The following is a 20,891-nucleotide window of genomic DNA, read 5'->3' as shown; positions in this document are numbered from 1 at the left end:
TAACATTAGTGTTAGCAGCTTGCCAATGCATTTTTCAACTGTGGTTATAAATATGACTGACTTTTAGTAGGAATGGTGTCTAGTGAAAGGCAAACCTAGAGTCAAAACCAGACTAAATTCTTAATTAATTGTCTGCTCCATTAGTGTATAACCAGATGCCTTAGCTCCAATGATTTTGTCAGTACTCGGTGCTCACTATATAGTGTTTGAAGTCCATCCCCAAATGCTTCATTCACACTATTCAACATTCCAAGTACCACTCCTCCCACTCATCTGTCTGGCACATGAAATGGCAAATGCCTTTCCTTATTTGGTCTTTGGAAAGCTGATGCAAAAAGAGATGGAAGGTGGCTGTGAAGTCCTCCACAGGCAGCTATGCTGGATGAGTAAAATCCCTGGAGCTTGCCATAGTGTCCAATAAGCAACACTAAGTTTGGTTCAGTGGATCCAGTGTCTCTGGCAGGTCTGGGAATCTTTCTGGAAGGAGGCTGAGCTGGAACAAGGAATTGGGCACAGAACCAGCCTTTGCAAGGCCTGTCTCTGGCTTGATTAGGTGATTTCATGTCTCCTCTTGCAGTTTGGGGGGATAGAAACATACCTTGTGATTATTAAGAATATGTTTTTGGTTAATTTGTATAAGCAGCTGTAAGGAAATGAGATGCCAGACTGTCTCATTCTAACACTGTCTTTGGATAAGGGTCACTATAAGAATTTCTCTCTCTGGGTGCCACAGACATTACTTGGCTCTAAGAAAAGCTGCATGCAATTCTTTCAACAGAATTTTTCCCAAAAGAAAGAAAAAGTGAGTCCACCAGGAAACTTTGTGTGTTCAGTATGAACTTGTTCTATTTCAGTCATTCAAAGAATATGTTCCCTTCTAACTTTAAAACATGCTTTTATATATGCAGCCTGGAGAAGAGAAGGCTGTGTGGAGACCTCATAGCAGCCTTCCAGTATCTGAAGGGGACCTACAGGGATGCTGGGGAGGGACTATTCATTAGGGACTGTAGTGATAGGACAAGGGGTAACGGGTTGAAACTTAAAACAGCAGAGGTTTAGATTGGATATAAGGAAGAAATTCTTTACTGTTAGGGTGGTGAGGTACTAGAATGGGTTGCCCAGGGAGGTTGTGAATGCTCCATCCCTGGCAGTGTTCAAGACCAGGTTGGTTGAAGCCTTGGGTGATATGGTTTAGTGTGAGGTGTCCCTGCCCATGGCAGGGGGGTTGGAACTAGATGATCTTGAGGTCCTTTCCAATTCCAACTATTCTATGATTCTATGCTTTTTATTATTACAGACTAGACATATTTTGTTCAGATGTTTTTAGCTTCCTTAGAAAATAAAGGCAAAACTTTTTATAGCAATCTGAAAATAAATTGTGAAGAAAATAGCTTTATGCAACCAGCAAATAGTCAGTGGGCAGAGCAGTGCAAATAGCTGTTTTCACAGCTCTTGTTCAGGCAATGAGTGAACTTCTGATCTTACTTGCAATGTCTCATCAGCAATTGGTTCAAGTGGATCAGAAATGGCATATTGAGCCAATCCTTAAATCATCCATATCTTTATTGTTAGCTTCATATGGATTATAAAATGAAATTAGACACAAATTATTGGTTGTTGATAGTTAAGTTCTGCCACTCAGCATAAAAATCTTGAAAGATGTTTTTTAAGATCCTGTGCAACTAACCTGGAAATACAAGTATGGTTTGGTAGGGGAGGTTCTACATTTTTAATTTTGTATTGATCCTGTTTGCCAGTGCAAGTACTGTTTAAGCAAGAAAGTGTTTCTCTAGGGCCTTCAAGTTAATATACTTACTGTAGCCTCCTTATCACATTAAAATGAAGAGAATCAGATTGCTCTGTGTCGAACAGCTGCTTGAAGTCAATCTGTGTCCACTGTTAAAGGAAACAATATTAGTGAAGGGGAGCAGAAGGCAGCATATCAAAATGATATCCTGAAAGCATTTTCTACAGCTGTCTCAAAGGTTCATGGGGTATTACAAAGCATAGGAGACATCTGGCCACATTTTTTTAATCTCATCATTCTATAGAAAAATCTTTTCCCTGTTTACCACTGCTTGTCAAGAGCTATGGAAAGCCCTGTATTTGCTTATTAATCTTATTGCTTTATGAACATAGTCGCTAATTCTTAACTATCCAAATCAGCTTAACGTGTCGTTAAGTCACCAGCTTTACTCACTGTAACATCTGACTCTCTCCTGCTTATTTTTAGCTCTTCATTGAATCATTTTGTAAAGTAGGAGAATTGGGAATATTTTTATACTGTTACGGGGCATGTTGTCTTTCATCTGCAAGTGCTGTGAAATCACTCTTTCCTACTCAAGAGTTCTATTGTACTTCTGCTCAGTGTTAATGACTCTTCAGTTTGGTCTGTGGAAATACTTTATTTCTCCCTGGAGGTATAATACTAAATTGACTTGTTCTGCAGGCATCACTGTAGCTCCCAAAGGCTCAATATGATGAACTGTTCCTGGTGCCCTGCCCCTGCAGGTTAACATGCGTTGCCCAGCCAGGTTCACCAGTTACTGTGGAATCCCAGTTAGACCAAAAACATATTGTGGAGTCTAATTTTGATGAACCAACACAGCAGGCTTTATTTACTGTGATTTGTCATCTTGGCCTAGTTTGATGTGGCCATTTCTTTCCTAAGAAATAATTAAAACACAAACACAGAAAAATATTCTGGCTTTTGTTTTGCCCAGAGGACAACATATTCTCTGCTGTTGTGACATTAAACTAAGTTTCTTGATCCAATGCTTTTCATCTGAATTGGCAACATATTGGACAATGTATTTGATTCATATGATCATATTTCTCAGGCCTACATAAGCTACACTGTTATCCGTGAGGAATATTTTTTTGCCTTTTGTTACCCATTTTGCCAGAGGTCTGCATGAAGTGTCTTCATTTATGCTGCATTACTAGTTGAATCTCTTTTTTTTTTTTTTAGTCTCTCCTTCCACTTCTGGACCAACCCAAGACCTTTATGTCATATCCAGTCTCTGTCTTCTTCCATCTCTCCCAGGAAAACAAGCTGTTCTTTTTGGAGATTGTATTTGGAGAATGTCCCAGTGTTGCACATCAGTTCTCACTAACTATATTTACTGTAGCCTGAAGGGGTTTGTCTGTGCAGGGACCAATTTTCTCGCTACCTAAGCTCTGCATGTGCAAAAGAGGATGAATAATAGCTCTACTGTTTGTTACATTAAAATGTTGGACCTGCTTTGTGCTTTTCCAATTGTTAGATTGTACCCACAAAGTACGTACTGTCCCTTACGAAACAGAATTCTGTCTGTAGAATTAGAGATGGACTAGAGATGACATCTCTGCTGTGCCTGAAGTCTGGGATAACAGCTATGAAAAGGCAAGCTGATGCCCATGTGTGTTGCCAAGCAGTGCGAACTGGGATGCTCTTCAAGCCCCGTGTTGTTAAAGTCATCCAGTCTAAACTGATCTCCTGGCATCAAGGCAGCAGCATTAAAATGGCTTTAGTAAGTCTACCAAGTTGCATGAATTGCTGAGTTAGCTTGAGAAACCACTGAGCTGAATCAATAAACTGATGGCAGAAAAGAAATTAAGCTTAAATAACATTTGCCCCAGTGTTGTACTGGGATATAGTCACACCAGAGCTTGCAACCTTAATTCTAGGCAGTTCTTTGAAAATACTTGATTTAACATCCTGAGAAGTCAAAAACTTTGGTCTCTTTCTAGCCTTAATACACCTGTTGTGCCTGGAATATTGCAAGATCTAAGGTCAACCTGAGTTTATGGAGTCTATTTCTTGCAATCTTCTCACAAAAAGTTTAGCTTAGTTAAAACAGCCAAATGACCCAGTTTTTCCCTCCATAGTGAGCAAAGCATCTGGTGTTTAACTGAGAACTATGCTACCCCAGCAGTCTCTCATCTCTTCCCCAGTGCATTGGCTCTGTTGACAGCCCTGCAGCATAGACAGAATTTACATGGTGTTAGAGATGGGGCCAGAGCAGGTGGTATGTTTTGATAAAGCCAGGTTCCTAAGCATCAGTGGTGGTTGGTTCATGCTATACACAGTGAGAAGAAGGGTTTGCTCCATTTCTCCACAGGTGATGACGGCACCATCTGCAAAGTATTTCATTACTAAATGAAAAATAATGATCTGCTTTGTCACAGTGGGACTTTATTTTTTCTGCTTGTCTATATCTGTGCCTTTACTTTCATTGCAAAGGTATAGTGACCTAGTTTTGTGCCTGATGTGGTGCCCTGTGTGGATTGGTTTCTGTTCCTGGAAGGAGAAACACTGGAGCCAGCCCAAACAAAGTTGTTGATATTATGCTATTGGCTTATGCTGTATATATGTTTTGTCTCAGGGGTTTTCATGTCAGTACTTGAGAACTGTGTTATGTTGGAGGGATGCCATCTGCAACTCCCAAAAGAACAACTAATGAATGTGCCAGTTCCTTCCCGAAATGGTGTAAGAGTGCCCATTCCACCTGCATAAACAGAGCCTGTGCTTCTGACAGATGAGGGTCTCTGATAGCATGCAGCTCTGACTACAGAAAACAGGCCACTCTCCTGTTCAGTCAGTGAATGGGCCTGGCATGGGTGACTTTTGGGGAGCCTGTTGGCTTCCAGGCTCTATATGCTTTATTTTTCCAAGTCTAACACACCCTCACAGCTCACCCAAATTACACGTTTGTCAGTATGTGACAGCCATAAATTTCCCTTTCTAGCTTATCTCCAGCAAGAATAGTAAAGCATTGACATGGAGTAGGAAATCATATTGGAGTGTTTTTATTGACACGCACCCTAAAGGTAAATCAGGGCTTTAAATGGAGAAATTTGTTATGATTTGATAACACAGTCTGGTTTTCATTCCTCAAAATTGTTTTTTCCAGCCCTGTTCTTTTTTTTTTCCAACCTGCTCTCCACTTAGCCAGCACTTTGAACTTAGCACTAGTAGTGAGCCTGTCCTGAAAAAGCGTAAGAGAGCAGGAAGTCCAGCACTTTGCTGCAAAATGAACAGAGAGAAGCTCTGCCATGTTTTAAGAAAGCAGAGAATTGCATCCTTGTAAGAAGTGGCCTGCAGGTGATTTTCGTTGTTCTGGGACTGGCTGGCAAGAACCACAGGGGAGAGGTCCATTAGAAGCAGAGGGTATTAACTCAAGAACTAGTTAAATGGCTTTCTAGAAAAACTGATGAAACTGACATCATCTTTTGCTATAAAAAGGTTCAAGCTTGCCTTAAAAACAAAGCAAAAAGACCCTAAAATAGCCTTCTAATGCCAGCTTTGGGTTGCCAAAGCATTTGGCTTTGTTCCAAAGTCATGAAAAAATAGTTCAGCGTTACCTGATGTCATATAGTATGGCAATAAGGTAATGTCAGTTGTATGACATATGCCAACATGGTCAGGTTTTTTAATGCTGGTATGTTCTAAAGGTCACATATTGTGTCAACCCCATTTAAAAAAAAATCATTTTCACAAGTACCTCCTCTTACATCTTCTGCATAGCAGAGTTACCTTTTGGCCCTGGCCTGCGCTTGCTCAAGAATGGCTGCATGTTGAATGCTTTTGGTTCCTTAGTGGAGTCTTCCCATGTGATCTGATGATGAATTTGAAGTACAGCACAAGCGCAAGAGATTCCCATGCTGCTCCTATCTAAAAAGTTTCACAGACGTCAGGTTGGGAATAGAGCTATGCTTTGTTCTCCCCATGCTGTGCATTCATCCAATGTGTTTTTCTGGTTGAAGTGTTTTTAAGAGCTGTTGAGGGATTCTGCAGCTGTGTTATGTAAAGGAGCTTTAAAGAGCAATCTGTTTCTCCCACTTAAATTTTCCCCCCACCCCCCAACTCACACACTCAGGTGCTGATGTTGTGGCCACAGTTATTCCCTTTTTAAAAGGGTTGTTTAGTGCTGCACAAGCAATTCATTCTAAAGCTCTCTGGCATACTACCTAGTATTTGTCAATACCTGCTTTGTATCACCTCATATTGTTTCACATGCTTAGAGCAAACTCTGTATTACAGTGTCTCTGGGGGACAAGGTGTGCTACATTCCTAAGCACTGAGTGGCAGAGGCAAGTATTGATCTGATGATGCACTTGGTTGGCTCCATGCCCTGGTCAAATTGTTGCTGTGTTTGGCATGTTATGAGTGGTGCCCCTGCAGGACCTGGTGGTAGTCTCTTTCCAGCTATGTGTGTTTTGCTGACTTGCAATATATTGTGAAGAAGGTGATGGCTTCCTATAGGAAATATCTGCATTTCAGAAGCTTGTGGAGTTGATGACTCCTCTGTGGGAAAAAGGATGCACCAGTATATCTGAGTGGTCCTGTAGTGAATGGGATGATGTAAACACAAGGATGGTAAAATTCAGTGGCCACAGCTGGGGAGCTTTGATGATTCTGTATGTGTGCGTGTGTGTAGGAAGAAGGGGATGACGTATCTAAGTCATCACTCTCAAGGAAAATGTGGCTACAGGATGACTTTTAATTTGTTTGGAGATGTAGGCAGGGAGGCAGCATATGTGAAAATTTTACTATTTTTTTCCATTTCCCCTCTTATATCTGGCATATAAACAGGGAAAATCAGTATAAAAATGCCTGGGTGCCTGTAATTCCTGCTATTTCTTTTAATTACTGCTTTATTTCTAGTAAGGAAACACATTACTGCTCTATAAAATACCATCTAACGCATATATTTAAAGCAGCGACTAGCTAGTTCTCTGCAGTCTCTCATTTGATGTGTCCCATCAATTAACTGGCCCTTCTGTCTCTGGCATATCCCAACACTAACAGTCTGATTCATGGTAGTTTAAGCAGTAAAGTGTAGTAAAATTCTTATCCTGACTCTTACTTGTTCCTGTGCCTAACTTCTGGCAACCTTGTTGCTCCACAGTATCCCACCGCAGTTAATAGGAAAGACTTCTGATACAAATGCAAAATCTGCAAACTTAAAAGTCATATTTTGGAGGACATCCATCTGAATTAAAGAAGATTGTGTGTATCCTAATGGAAAGTGAACACCTGGTTTCTTTATGTTTTTTTGATGCTGGGGGACTCAAGGACTCACAGTTCAAGTGCAGGCGTTGTGTGGGACATTCAGTAGTTAATTGGAGAAGGCCTTGAGCAATCAGATGCTTTGCCCAAGAAGCTGAAGATGATCTCCTATACTAGTCTGTGAGATCCAGACTGGATCTACAAAGTGGAATCCTTCTGAGTGGGGGAAGTTATGCCTGAGTCAAATAGGGGATGAAAGAGCAGAGGCCGTTAGATGAAGTTTACAAGACTGGTGTGTTCTCCAAGGGCCCAATCAAGCAGGGAGGACATTAGTTTCAGAGTCTAATTCTGATTTTGCATCTCCCATGATGAGAGCTTAGGAGTACCTGCTGCTGGTGACTTCACTTTAATCACTGCCACATTCTCCTTTGCTCAGACGCTGACAAAATCTACTATACTGCTGACCTGCAGGCATTGCTGTTTCATGTCATCTCTTTTTTCATTGGCTGTAATTGCTAGTTCCATCCTACGTTTCTAGAAATCATTTCAGTGTTACTAAGACAGTGATTCCACTTCTTAAAAACAGCAGAAGGTTGTATAGCCATCATTAGGTTTAAAAACACCACTGCTAAATGACCTGTTGTGATTCTGGGAGGAGGTGATATGTGCACCTGGAAGAGAGCAAGTTCAGCATCGTTTTAGTAATCCAATTGGTGAACACGATCTGCGGGCAAAGGTGTCTTCTGCTGTTAATCATTAGGTCCTTAACCTTAATAGTACTTCTTGGTATGCAGTCTGCTTGAGCAAAGTATGTCAGTGCATATCTACCTCTAAACTCAGCAGAACTCCACAGCTTGCTGACATCTAGTGAGGAAACATCATATTTTGAAGAGCAGGTAGAAAACTTGTAAAAGTGATTTTGGATGTAGAAGAGCTGGGTCTCTTGTGATGAATATAATCCTTTTAATACTTGGCTCTTCTGCAGCCATGAGATTCATTCATTTAATCTAAAGCATCTTGAGGGAAGTGAATACAGGCAAGTTCAGCTCAGTTATCACACCAAAAAAAGAAAGCTTGCATTTCCCTGGGCAATCTGTGTGCACTGTAATGTCAAGCTGTGCATGAGAATATGTTACCACAAAGGAAGGTAGAATGCTCTAATTAGCAATCACAAAAATGAAATACCAAGGTGTTATTTCAGTGACTAAGAGGCAGACATGTACAGATTGTGATACATGAATGTTACGTAGACTCACTGTAGTCTAAGAGATGCTTTTTCACAGGAGGATATCACATACTATTAGGCACTCACTACGTGTGATTGTAATCCGGTCTTGTAGTTTTCATATAAATTAAGCTTGAAAGGACGTTAAATGCAGTGCTATTTCTGTAGGTGTATATCACAAGTACAGTTGGATGGGAACTTTCCAAGAATGCTTCTGGGTTTTTTTGGTTGTTTTTTTTTTTTTTCTCCCTCTCCCTTAGGAGAAGGAGTTTGGAAAATGTCTGTTATGTCAAAACCACAATGTTTGAGGAAACCTGACTGTTTGACAACCTATTGCTGACACATTTGTGAGTTTCTAATAGAGAGCCATCTGGTTTCTTGCTGCCTTGTTGGTGCTGTGGAGCTGAAGGATTCATAGTTCAAGCACAGGCTCTGTGTGTGGGCTTTTAAGAGGTTTGGGACCTCAGGCCTTCTGGGCTCTCTTGATACAGGGTCTAGAAATGGGAAGCTTTCGGCCCCTCACCTTCAGTGTGAGATGGCTTAGAGTAGTCTCCTTGGTAGAGAACCTCAAAGGCCCATGTTCAAGGTTTTGCCCTTCATCTCCATGTAGGGTGAAATCCCTCAGTGTAGGAAAACATGCAGAAAATCCTCCAGAGCTGGGAGCAATCAACTGTTCCATTTAATTCAGGGGTAAGAAACAAACAAAAACAACCACCAACAACTGTTTTGGTTTCTCTCTCTTCCCCCCATGTCCTTAATTCTGGATATTTCTAAATCTCTTCTTGTTCTAATTCAGAACAAAGCTGTTTACAAAATATCAGCATTTGCCATAGGAAAGCAGTGTTGAGTTTTTCCAGTCTATGTACAATGTCTTTGGGTTTGGTCCCTGTGCGGATGGTGCTTGCAAAGGAGATAATAAGGCTTCAACGGGCCACCATCTGGGCCTTTGCTTTTTAAGAACCGTTTCTGGATCTACTGTTGAGATGAATTAGAAACATCAGTGTCCCTGCTTTTACTTAACTCTCTGAGGACACTGAAATGGTCATTCTAACTGCATCCTGTTACCATTTCATATATATTTCTTGATGCATGTGCTGGCCTCATTTGACTTCATTATGCCATTGTGGGGACATCTCATCTTTCTCTTTATTTATTTCTTTTCTATTAAACTATTTCTAGAATTATAGGTCATACATAAAAAAATTAAAATGCAGAACCTATACTAAATCCTTTTGTCACATTAGCCCCTGTCTGGCTCATCTCCCATTGCCTGCCAGGTCTGATACTTAATGATTTTAAATGTTGTTCTGGGCTGAGCTGACAACAAACCTTTAGTAAAGGCTGTTACATGTAAGGCACTGGGTAGTATCTCTTCTACAAGGAAACCAAGCAATTGTCTCCTCTCTTTCTGAAAGATACGTGCTCTATGTTTTGCCTGGTCTGAAGAGATGTGGACTGTTATTTATGTTGGATTCACAGTTTACTTTGTCACAGGAATGGCTGCTAAATGGAGCTGACGTTTGGAAAGGAGCAGCAAAGAGGAAACTGCCCAGCTGACTTTAATAACTTACAGCCTCACTAAATTTTAAGATTTGAAAGCCAACAAATTCCTCAACATCTATTATCTAGACTCACAATGTCAGTTTTCCAAACCACACATACTTTGTCCAGCAGAATATGCTAATTTCTTGAATTATTGCTGCCCTGCTTTTACTTGGCCAGTAAGCTTCAGAGGTAAATGCTATTGCTAGGAACTGTTTATGGCAACTGGTGATACTGTGTGCGAGGTGTCAGAAATTACTAATGGTTAGAATTTATCTGCTTTAAGTCTTATCTGATAAACTGTATTTAAAAGGCTGCTAATCCATATAATTCAGAAGAAAAGGCAGAACCACAGAACTGAAATTCTTTCATCAAACATTCATTTAGCATCTAGTTGAAGTTCATAGAGCCGAAAAAGAAGGTCTGCCTTATGGTAAAGGCTTTTGAGTTGAAGACTGTATAAGATTCTTTCTGATTTAGACCTCTGCAAAAATTAACAAAGCTCTTCAGTCAAACCCAGTGGCTACTAACCCCATTTAGGGACCACAACAAAATGTGGCTTTGTGCTGAGACAGTCCTAGTATCTCATCAGCAGTGCTGGCTATCACAGGAAAGTGTTGGGAGTTTCTCTCAGTGGACAAATTCTTGACATGAGCAAGAAGAAACAACTTCCCCGATTTCCTGCTGGGTGCAATGAACAGCATAACTAGAAATAGGTTTGGTTGGTTTGATCTGTTACTGAAGGCAGGAGGAGATGGCACTGAGGAATGTCACCTTTCAAGTAAGCTGGGGCCATTTAGTGCATCAGACAGCTAATGTGGTTTTTAACCTTCTGATAGATTTGGAGCAGAAAGACATGTGAAAACCAGTATAGGATCCATGCTAGGTAAGGGGAAAAATACTAAAATAGGTGCTGGTAAACTATTAATAGTTCCAAAGCATCACTGTCAGACACATTCAGCTGAGTGTAGCAAGCTTCAAAATACAACCCCCCTGGAAGTCAGGTAGTAAGCAGTTTATTTCTGACAGGCTTGCAAAATCCTTCTGCCATGGAAAAAATGAGAAGGCTGCCAGCACAGTAGCTTCCTGGGAGACATCTGTTGCTGCCATGTACTTCTCTAGAGGCTAAACCTTTGTGTAAGTAGAACAACTAACTTTTCAGCCCATGCAAAGAAACCCTTCCGAGCATTAATTTGGCAATCACTTGACAGCATATGAACAGGTTTCCAAATCTACTCAGTTCAGCAGCAAGATACGTAGAAAGGTTTCAGTAGCCACTCATGCAGGTTTATTTTGAAGAAGCACTCTACAGAGGCAGCCATAGCATAGGCTATTCAAGTTCTGTTTTCTGGTCCTTGGAAACACACATGGGGTTTGTACTTCACCTTTAGCCGCAGCTGGATCTGGAAGGCTTGGTGTTGCCAGCCTCGTCGCTTTCCAGGCTTTTCTTATGGACTTCAGAGGCAATTCTCTCTCTAGGAACAGGCTGAATGATGCTGTGGGTTTGCTGTGCTAAGTAAGTGTGCTTGAGAAGTGTGGAGTACCTGCTTATTGAGTGCAGGCTCCAGAATGGATTTAGGAGAAGTGGTAAGTTTGGGAAATGGGTGCTCTCTGCCAGAAGGCATGCTCTTCAGATTGGGAGTGGCTAGAGGCTGAGCAAGGATGGCTGTGTGGATCCCACTGCTCCCAGAGAAAAATGGGGAATCATTTCTAGTTACTGTGAATAAATCTCCGCTCCAAATGTCACAATGATTCATTGAACACACGGAGCTGAGAGAATACTCTGGCATTACTGAAATGTCACACATAGACAAAACATGTCTATCAAGCAGAAATGGAGTAAAATAAGAATCCTGCAATTGTTCAAAAGAAATAGTGTGATCACTTGATGCAACACCTATTTGTAACTTCTTGGCTGCTTTCCTCTTCTTGCTTTGCAAATGTTGTTGATAAAAAGAAACATGGATTGCTCTCTTTAAGTCCTTAAAACACAAACATTTCTTGCAGATGGCGTGTGGCTTTTCACTTCTTTCTTCACAGCTTGACTATCAATCATGGCATGTTTTCCTACATGACTGTGTCCACAACCCTCCATCCCTCTACTGTTCACAATTACTTGCTCTGCTAAAGTTACAGCCTTTTCTTTATACTCTTGCTAGCTATTCTGCCCACTAGTAGAAGGATTATAATAATTTATCATTTTTAAACTCAGTAGGGGTGTGTTTGACTTTTAGTCATTCACAACATGCATTGGAGGAGCATGAAATGAAACATTAGTAGTGCAGGTTTTATCTACTCTGCAAACCCTCTGAAGCATTGAGAGCAATGGGAATGAGCTCTTGCCAGGTGTGGATTGTTTAACTTGAACAAGCACATTATTTCATGGAACAAAAGATCTTGATATACAAGGGACTTCATTTTCTTCCATCTCAAAGCCAGCAGGTGGGTGTTTGCCCTGAAGTTATTTCACTTTGTCTTTTGTGTTTGTTGTGGGGGCTTAACAAATGATTCAGCACTGTGTGTGAGAGAATAAAGGGGTTTAATAAGCATACTTCCCAAGGCTGTGTGCTTTGTTAGCACCTTAGGATGCAGTAAGACAGAGGGCTCTATTTCCTTGGTGCTGACTGTATGGCTGGTATCCACCTGTGTGCCTGGGAGTAGTGTCCCAAGTGAGTTGCCCTCCTGCAGGCAGTGCCATTTGGATTGGCTCATTCACTGCTGCTCCAGGGACCAAACCTTGGAGGCCTTTGAGCTGCAGTACTGAATGGTTCTAGGTCTCAAATGTTCCCCTGCCCAGCCAAATGATCTGGTCAGAAAAATTATGTATAAAAGGATCATAATCTTTTGCATAATTTACCTCTGATGCATGCCATACCTAAATGTTTACAGGGCAATTTAATGTTAGCGCTTCTTAAAGAAGCTGATAACATATGCTGTAAAACCTGATACAGAAGCACAAAATACTGGAACAATGGTTATTAAGAGACTGGTTCATGCTTTTTGAAAGGTTTGCCAGGGAGAGGCTAGAAGAAAAAAGTAATAATTTACAAATACCTGAAAAATGTTCTCCCAGGTTCAGGTCTTGAGCACTCTGTTATAAACTGTACCAAAGTAGTCTGAGTTTTCAGTCTGCTGCTGCTCCTGGAATTGGCTTATTGAGTCATGATTTTCTATTATTTCTGATAGAATAGGATCTGTAATTGGTCTTTCATGGACAGGTGTGAGGAACTTACTCGTAAGGACAGGCTTTCTTTTCTCCTTCCCTTGCTAGCAGGTTGCTCCAGAGGCACTCTGTGAGGGAAATGGACAGGCATGGCAGCACTGACATAGCACTTTATCTTCCCTTTTATCCTCTGTCAGTCTGGTTCTTCAGAGGCAACAGTTGGCACATCAAATTTATCTAGTGAATGGCAAACAGCACAGTATTGAAGAGATGATGTTGATACTGTGGTATCAAGAGCAAAGATGCAATCAAAAACTTCCTTGCAGGAAGTCCAATCCACTGTTGTACTTAGTTTCTGGCAAGCTTAGAGCATGTTATATCTCACAGTATCTGATGGAGTGAAAAAAATGGGCACAAGCAGTCTAAATTTCATGTGGTATTTGTCATTGCATTTGGTAGTCAGAGACAGATATGGCTACTGAACCCCTAATGTGTGTGTTTCAACTCTGGAAGTATGTGCAATTTAGCTTTGCTTTTCTTTGTGTTGTGTATTTACTGTCTTGAATGTTGTCTTCCAGGTTGTAGTAGGAACCGTTACAGTCATAAATGAGCAGTGGGTGGAAGTGAGGCAAGGTCTATATGAAGAGGAAATGTCTTTCCATGGATCAAGTGGGAAAAGCAGATGCTTTATATATAGTCCTTCCTTTCTATAGATCATGTAGGGTTAATAACTCTGAAAACACTGAACAAAGAGAAGAGCCGCTACTGGCTTTTTAGTGGACTGGACATAGTTGGAAAGGAAATCAAATTGATACAAATGGCACTGGAAGCCATGTCTTTTGAGTCCCATTCATGTATGTGGTGATTTCTCTTTAGTCCTCAGCTTTAGATGTGTGAGCAAAAGGTACTCTGGACATAAATCTAGTTAAAGCTTAAACTGTTAAGTTGCTATCAACTCAACTTTATCATATGCAGGGGGGTTGGAACTAGATGATCTTAAGGTCCTTTCCAACCCTAACTGTTCTATGATTCTATGATATACTTAATTTCCAGAAATTAATGGTCAGGTATTTGCATCTTCAGCTGTTCATCCTTAAAACACCCAGAAAGTAATAGTGACTGAATAGACACTTAGAAGGAGCCTTTCTCTCATTCTCTTGTCTTTGGCAGTCATTTTTTGTTCCTAGATTGAACACAGGTATTTTATACATCAGCATATGTGCAACCTGTGTGACCTTGCCAGATGGGAGCTTAACAGTCAAGATGATGAAGGTAAGGAAAAGGACAAGAATTGTTAAGTGGGCTGAATTTGAGACAACATTAGGTTATACAAAGGAGGGAGTAAATGTTAGAAGTGGACTGATCTCATTTAATTCTTTTGTTAGTGGCATGAGTAGGTGGGAGTACACATAGAAAATTAATGCAAAATTTAGAAGATAAAAATATATAGGAAAACCAAGAGAACTCTAAAGACTGGAACTAACAAAGTGAGCAGAAAGTGCACAGGACAAGTCTGTGCTGGTAAGGATTAGTAATAATAGATTCTCATATACTGTTAGAGCTCTACATTTGAAAAAGGAGAAGTAAGGCAAAAGTACAATGTCCATTGATCAGAAGATGATTGTCACTGAAAGCAAGACGCATGTGAACCTAAAATGTCAGGCAGTATTTTCCCACTGGAGATAGGGCTATGCACAAGGTCCTTGGTTAACTTCACTAACAGTGTGAATAATTTTAGTTGTTTGTGTTCAGAAATAATTAATTCACACTGGAAAAGGTTCAGAAAAAGGCTACTTGGATACTAGGGGAGTGGAAAACCCATCTTAAAGTGGAGACTAAGGAGGCTTAGCTAGTTTACTTCAGCAGAAGAACTGTTCCCCAGATATATGCTGTGGGATAACACCAGAGGATAGATGGCAGAACCAGTTCCATAAAAACAAATAAGCAGGATCTGATGACTGCCTAGAATGTAGGAGAAAAAGCTGGAAGCAGTAATAACATAGGCATAATAATAACAGAAACTATAAATGAGAGAAAGCCTGATCAGTTTGTGAAAAGACTTGTAATGGGGTCAGATGCTGCAGCCCAGACTTCTGATCTTGGTGTTATTAAAGGCCAAGGGAAGCTCATGGGATTTATGTGTTTAAACGATTTGAAACCACTGACTTGTCAGGTAGTCCTGTAAGCCCCAAGGTTTCATGAGAAGTCTTTGAAATCAAGTTCTGTGCTTCAGAGTAAAGTCAGAATTGCTTTTAATCAGATTGCTTTTGGCTGTCACCAAAGACCTGCATGCTCAGATCTTAATGTAAAATTCTGTTGCACTGGGATTAAGAGTTGGAATATCTTTTAAAGTCACTTGGTATAATTGCTCTGATTTCAGTGGAGTTATGCTGATTTCCAATAGCCCAGTAGTTTAAAGTAATGGGAATTAATGAATTTTATATTAAGGCAAATAAAAGAATATAGCTGAGGTTCTCTGTGCTACCTGGAGGATTATATTAAAGAGTACAAATTAAAAAGGACCTATCAACCTTTCATTATAGAATTTTATTATATAGAAAGACCACCTGAAAATCCAAGTCTGGGATTTTAAGTTGTCTTACTTGCTCTAGGAGCCTTGGCAAGAATCACAGATGTTTAGAAAAGAAAGCAATAAACAGGGTGAAGAAGGGACAAACCACAGAATTAGAGAATAGTTGGGGCTCGAAAGGACGTTAACATCATCTAGTTCCAACCCCCCTGCCATGGGGGACACCTCACACTAAACCATATCACCCAAGACATCATCTAACCTGGGCTTGAACACTGCCAGGGATGAAGCATTCAAAGCTTACTTGGGCAACCTGTTCCAGTGCCTCACCATCCTCATAGATCACATCTAATTTCTTACTTGTATTTAGTGTACCCTGTGTTCATGGGGGAGGGGGAGTTTTGGAAAAACTTTGATAGTCCATAATGCAGACCTTTCAAATCTAAGATCTTCAGATTTGAAGATCATCATAGATTTCAAAAGAACTTCTAAACTTCAGAAAGTCTTTTAGAAAGTCCTAATCTGAAGTCAAGTATCCAGGTTTAACACAAACCCGGAATCACACTAAATCACAGAATCATGGAGGTTGGAAGCGATCTCTGTAGGTTGTTCAAAGCAGTGTATGGTTGGGCCCTCAATATGTTGGAGGATGGCAACATCTGTGAGGAACTTGTTCCAGAATTTGACCCTCCTCACAGTAAACAAACTCTTTGGGTTATTTACTCATGTTTAATGGAGTTTCTTGTGTTTAGTATCTGTGCATTGCTGCTTCTCCTTTCACTGGGCACCACTGAGAAGCATCTGGCTCATCTTCTTTATACTCTTCAGTCAGGTATTTATACTTGGACATAAAATCCTCCTGAGCCTTCTCTTTTCCAGGATGAACAATGCCAGTTCTCTCAGTCTCTTCTCACCTGAGAGATGGTCCAGTCCCTTTATCATCTTCGTGGCCCTTCCCTGAACTCCCTTCTTCCCAGGGACTGAGGTGAGGCTGACTTGTCTGTAGATCCTGGGATCCTCTTCCTTATCCTTCCTGAAGAGGAAGATTTACTTCCAGTTCTCAGAAAATTCCCCTGATCACTGAGACCTTTCAAAGATAGTTGAAAGAGGTCTTGCAATGACATTGGCCAGTTCCCTCAGTGCTTGAGAGTGCATTCCAGAAGGTTCCATGAACTTGGATGTTGTGGTTGTTCAAATATTTCCCAGCCAGCTTTCCCACTACTGAGCATAAGTCTCCATTTCAACAATGAAAGAACAATTTCCCACTGCAAACAAAAACTGTATGTTTGCTAGTGCCTCTATATTCAATAGTATTCTGCCATGGGTAACTCCACAGCAAGACAACAACTGTATTTGAAAAATTAAAAAGAGACTTATAATCTGAGATATGTGATGAATCAAGGAATGGAATAACATGAAAGCAAAACACTAAATGGATTATTTTCTCATATGCTCTTTCACTGTTTTAAGTATCTTTATGGAGTCAACATGCTGTCTGCCATAATCATCAACTAAATTTTCCTTCAGCCCACCACATGTGTTTTCCCTTCAGCAGTCTCTCTCAATGCCACATTATATTTTCTAATATCTTTCATTGTTCTAATTCCCATTCTATCTGGAGATGAAACCCAGTACTCTTAAAGAGTGCCTGTTGTTGGCAACCATTTGAGAATGTGACCTGCAGCCTCACAGCTCGCCAGGCTTCGAGATGGCATGGCTTTTTTCCTTCTGCAGCTTCTGCTGCTTTCTAAAGCACATTTCAGTGCTATTCTGCATGTCTGCTGTGTTTTCCCATAGTTTGATTCAGCATATATATTCTATTTTTAATCAATATTTGTAACAACTGTATCTGACTGCTGACTTATGTCCCTTGTAACAGTAGTGGATGGTCAGCAAGAGTCTCTGAAAAGGAAAATAAAGAAACTTTTAGAATTTTGGGAAAGTGATTCTTTATATGACTCATCACTTGTTTTAACCACGAATTCTGACTCACTGTGTAGTGTAGCAGGGAAAAGGAATGATAGAAATAGCAGAAAACCTCTAGCAGTCATACTTACAGCCTTGTACAGTGATTCATGGCATCTGGAGTTCACCCATCTCACACAGAGACCAACAGATTATTATTTTTGGAAGCCTTAGGCCTCAGGAGGTCAGTATCTGCTACTTATTTTCACCCCTGGTTTTTATGGATAAGGGTTTAAGTAAGGCCAGGCTACCCTAGGCTGTGAACATGAGGGTGCTCAAGACCTCTTCTGTGATGCCTTTGGAGTGAACATGGGAACACCTGCAGATAGCAGATGAGAAGGTCATTTTGGGACTGCTGTGTAAAGTCCAGGAATACTGAAGCACAAGGCTATCCGTTAGCTTCTGCCACACACTTTTGTCCTCTCAGACCATTAGTCAAGCTTTGTTCCATGGGCAAACCAAAATGAACAGATAATAGGGAATAAAAGGGATAAAAGAAGGAAGAAAACATTCTGCCTCCAGTTTAGGTGTTAGTGCTCTTCTGATAGGTACGGGAATGGATAGGTGGCAAGGATTATCTTAGAGAATATGTACAACTCAATGTGTCTCAGCATCCTATAAAGATCCCACATGCAATGATTTTATTTCATCTTTGATGAGAGGAATCCCTGACTGCCTGTCCAGATCAGTTTCTGACTGTAAGGCTTTCAAACCTCATGTTTTGGCTCTCTAGATGCTGTTTCACTAGTTTCCTTCCTCTGTATCATAGTTGTGAATACTCTTTATCTACTTGAATCTTGCAGTAATCTTTTTGTGTTAGCAATTTCAGAAAAGCTAAGCAGGCATCACTGCCCTGACCTCTTTTGGCGGAGTGGCCACTCTGTAGCTCTCCTGCATTTCACAGCACACCTAGTATGATTAGCAGTGTCCTCTTGTCTGTCTCTTGCACCTTCTGGTTTGTAGCTCACTGCTGTACCAGCATAAGGCACTAGGATAATTTCAAGTTTCTGCTGCTCTGGTGGAAATAGATGGATGCAAATTAATTGTCACTGACATTTTGCCCAGAGTCTGTAGTCTCTAGTTTTACTGTATAGGATGTATTCATTACCTTGACTTTCCTTTCATGCAGTATTTTAATAGACTCTTGGTCTACATCATTCCAGAGGTAATGTAACTGACTTGTACTAACTAAACAGTCGCTGTTTTTGAGGAGATATTTCCAAGACTTAAATAACCAGTTTGTCTGCTGTGTTCATTGTAATGTGACGCTGCAAGCAAATACTAAGCAGCTTGGTGGTTTGACCACAGCAACAATTAGCTCTGAAGTGACTTTCTGCTATAGGCAGTCACTTTATTAAGTATTTATGAAACTGAAATGTTTCTGTTAATAAAACACAACTGTACTTCTCAGGGCAAGATTGATGTGTAAGTGCTTTGCTTCCTAAATGATTTAATGCATTCACTGACTGGTAATGTCTGACACGAAGACTAAAACAAGGAAAAAATAAGAAACAATAGAATCAGCAGCTTTGAGCTCAGTGATGCCTCTCATGAGAAGAGCAAGCAATAATTGCCACTTCAGTATTTCAACCTATGTCTGGTGTAATGCAATTCTGTGAGCTGACAGCGCCTGCTACTTTAGCAGTGGGACACATACCAGTTCTGTGAACTCAGCTGCAGCCTGGGCTTGTGTTCTTGTGTGAAGGGAAGGCCATGCAGTGGCCACCAGCCAGCATCCTGTATTCATAAACCCATGCCTCTCACAGTACAGCCTGGTCCTGGAAGTCCCAGACCCTATTTAATGGTCAAGGCCCAGAATTCCCATTTGAATTCAGGTAGTTATGCCCTGCCAGCAAAGAGAGAAGAATGCATGTAACAAATCAAATTACTTCTTCATTAACGCGGAGGTGTTGGGGTCACCTCATGCCTAGTACTTAGGGTTTAACAAGTGTGTTTTTCATATGAACATAAGCAGTAGGAGGGACCTAGAGACTTGGACTATCAGCAGACCCTGCATTATGGCAGTCAGGGTGAGATCAGCCAAGGGGCACAAGGCACAGTTCATAGTTTTAGGTACCAGCAGAGAAAGAGAAATGGAGTCATGGAGTGAGTGGTTCACGAAGACCTGGGCAACTGGGACCTTCCCTAGTGGAGAAGTTCCCTGTTTCCCTGGACTAATTAAAAGCAGTGCTGCCTAACCCGGAGGAAAAGAGAATGTCTTTTTCTTTCTTCAAAGGCTGAGTTTCTCTATGTCAGTTGGGTTTATTTTTCTGGCTGAGAGCCTGCAGTGGCTATGGCACACAATGCTCAGGCTGTCAGGAAGCAAGACTAGTTTATGCAAAACCACAATGGCATGAGCTAGTTTTAACTAAAATGAGCTCAAACAAAGCAATAGTATACTCCAACAGCTTCCACCTTAAAGCTGCTTCTGCAAATTAAAACCAGATGAGTTTGTAGATCTCTGATCAGCAGGCACACTGTGCCTTGGTCTCATAGGGGTGCTTGTGCTGAGCTTGATGTGCTCAGTAGGCTTTTTGACTTAAACATGACTACTGCACAACTGCATGCTTGCCCAGTTGGGGATTTGCGTGACTTTAACTTTGCTTTCACTGTAATCTGTAGGAGTGTTTGCCCTTCACCTGAGTGGGAGAAGGGCCAGGCATCAGGTTAGTCTTACCAAGTGGCAGTGTAGCCACGCCAGAGGAAACAAGGAAAAGAAACAAAAAATAACAGTCCTAACTGGATAGAGCAGTAAAACACCAGGTTTTTAGGCTTATCCTTTTATGAAGTTTATGAACCAAACATGGAGTAGCAAAAAGTGCTTCACAGGGCTGAATGTCACAGTTTCAGTTATCTGTTTAGTTACAATTATTTCCTTAAGGAAAAGAGCAATACCCAAGAAAGAAGAAAGATTCAATATTAGTACACTTTTTTGATACTCAAATTGTACGATTTGATAAATATTTCCCACAATCCTTGAAACACCAAAACTATAAAAAGTACTGAATACAAAGAAGAGGTCTTTAAAGCCATTTAAAATTCTTCCTTCCAAAAATAAACAAGTAAATGAAATGAGAATTCAATGTGCATTGCATTTTCTCATTTTAGCTTTGGGTAAATACAGCCAGAAGTTCAGTTCTCTATTTATTTGCAAACATTGCATAATAAACATAAATGTACTGCTGTTAAGAATAATAATGCAATGCTAATGATTCTGAAAAACAAGAAGGGAATAAAGAAGCATCTGAAGGAAAAGGACAGGTAATTAGGCAAAGCAGGGAGATGTAAAGGGAGATAAGTACCTAAGAAAATTACCTAGTAAAGGTGATTAAGAATAAAGGAATTGAAAGTGTACATTATAAACTAGAACAGAAAATATGGAAAGTGCTGACAAGGATGAGCCATGAAAGGTGCACCTAAACTACAAGTGTGAAATATGTGAAATGTAGCTATCCCCCAGTTCATCTGACAA

Source organism: Melopsittacus undulatus, chromosome 6 (assembly GCF_012275295.1).
Source record: "Melopsittacus undulatus isolate bMelUnd1 chromosome 6, bMelUnd1.mat.Z, whole genome shotgun sequence".
Classification (NCBI taxonomy): Eukaryota; Metazoa; Chordata; class Aves; order Psittaciformes; family Psittaculidae; genus Melopsittacus; species Melopsittacus undulatus.
This window is presented reverse-complemented; position numbering follows the sequence as displayed.